Raw genomic sequence first — 2,166 nt, forward strand, 5'->3', positions numbered from 1 at the left:
ATGTTTGACCAGGGATGGCAATACTCGCTTCATCAGTACAATAATTACATTTCTAACTCTAGCTTTGCTCAGAAGTATTTGGCAGAACACAAATAAGAAATGGAACAGAATCTGTTGATAGCCAACGGTTTCGCGTTTATGTTGTTGTTTTCAGAAGAAAGTCGTATGGAATTGATCATTGCAGAACATTTCCACCATTGGCCACAACACCATATTATTTTATTTTCAACCACTGCAGTTAGCTTCCGTAAATCTGCACTACTGGTCATATGACCCAAAGACACTGCACGAAGATACTTTTATGTACGAGACAGTAATAATTAATTATCTGCCAAGAGAGAAACCTCCGCTCTCGAGAGGACATCCAGCATACCGGAATGACACAAGCCATATCCCTTATGGATTTCCCGAGTCAGCTGCTCTTAAACATTCCCGTTTTCCATTTTCTCATTAGAGCCACCTCTCACCATGCATGTATTCAGATTCGCCTCGCCACCCCACCTCGGTGCAACGGCGATGGTCGCACCACCGTCGCAGACCCAAACCCAAGCAGCCCTCGTGACTTGTACTGCCGTACTAGTGCGCCCCGGTGACAATGACGTTTACGCTTCAATTTAAACTTTAATTATTTAATTAATTAATTTGTGATTGGACGCCACGACCCACCGAAGAAGTCAAGTCAGTCAGTCAGTTGGTTGGTCGGTCGGTCGATGACAGTCGCCGGATTCAGCCATCATCGGTCTCTCATCCCTCGGTTCGCCCGGTGACGGATGGGTGACGATGATTGAAGGCACATCCTCCTACCAGCATCAGCCTTCTGTTCTGTTCTCCACACGTTGGCTGATTTCGAGCAGTTAGGTATGCGAGATGAAGTCGGTGAGTCTCCACGCGTTGGTACCCATCTACGCTACTCAACGAGCATAGGAAAACGACAGAGCTAGAGCTAGTCAAGAATCAGAAGACGTCCCGCCATCAGAGTGAGCGTGCGGAAAATTGAAAAATCAGAATGGGGAAATTTATGCTGCGAAGGAATGCCATATCGCGCGAAATGGGCAAATATTTGAATCATGAGTCGTGTTTGAGTGCATATTGGAAGTTTGGGCCCCAAAGTTTAACGTTCGCTCTAGGGCCTGGGAAACGGATGATGGACGCACAGAAGACGAACGGCAGTGATGATGAATTGGTCGACTTTATCTCTTCCTGAATGGAGATTGAGCTTGCAAAACGATGCGGAATAAGTTGGTAAATGAGCGTATCAATCTTCGTTCAAGTGAAAGCGAATGTCAAACAACGTTGAATGTTTTTTTGGGGATGGGAAGCGTGATATGTATTTTATTTGCTCAGGCTCGTAGATTAGTTTCAGCTTTTATTCGGATAAAATCAAGCATAAATTGTTTCGTAAACATCAATAACGGTTACTCTGTTCAAAGCAAAAATATCAATTGGGCCATACCACCGGAGTATCGTTGGCAAACCGTCTCCGACATTTTGTATTGGTGCGCCCTTGTTTAAAATCTGTCACACAACGCGCTGATCTAAGATGTCTTGTGCTTGAAATTCATAAGAGTATATGAAGTAATACATATTGTTATTTCTGGATGATCTTTCAATTCGAGCAAATATGTTGTTTTGACAATTTAATTCACTCTGTCTGACACTGAAAAGTCAAATAACTGCATAATGGTTACCATTTTTAGCAGGTGGCAATGGCTGCCCAGGCTTGATTTATATGGTTAAAATATGCTGTGGGATAGTTCATTTTCGTTAGCACCTTTGTGAGTCTAAGATTTATATTACTAAAACGGCATTAAACACAATCTTTAGTATCGAAACTGAAATACTGAAAATATTTAAATTCGTAGTATAAAATCCACCTACCTTGCAAACGTAGAGAATTCTTTTCCAACTGCGTTTCCTGTACGATAATAAACGATTCGTAGAAGTCCTTATCGCCAGTTAGCTTCCTTTGAACAGGCTTGGAATTTATTCACTATTTCCTCTTCTCCAGTTAAATTTACTGATCCACACACTGCAACGTTCGTAACTCGAAACTCCTCGCGCCGTGGAATTTATCAGTGAATATGATTTTAATTCATTTCCCGTTTCTACAACGCGTCCCGTTCCCATTGATCGTGGGAGTTATTTTTCCTTCGCTGTTTTTCTGAC

General features: G+C 42.3%; 1 protein-coding gene across 1 annotated transcript in view; it reads right to left on the reverse strand.

Annotated features, from left to right (window-relative positions):
- Nucleotides 1-1,954, reverse strand: part of LOC134219785 (carboxypeptidase N subunit 2-like) — a 427,553-nt gene extending 425,599 nt beyond the window's left edge. Inside the window, exon 1 of the mRNA XM_062698651.1 lies at nucleotides 1,879-1,954. The gene's annotated coding sequence lies outside the window, so the exon portion shown is untranslated. The remainder of the gene's footprint in view (nucleotides 1-1,878) is intronic.
- Between the last annotated feature and the right edge of the window lie 212 nt (nucleotides 1,955-2,166).

This window comes from Armigeres subalbatus, chromosome 3, assembly GCF_024139115.2.
Source record: "Armigeres subalbatus isolate Guangzhou_Male chromosome 3, GZ_Asu_2, whole genome shotgun sequence".
NCBI lineage: Eukaryota > Metazoa > Arthropoda > Insecta > Diptera > Culicidae > Armigeres > Armigeres subalbatus.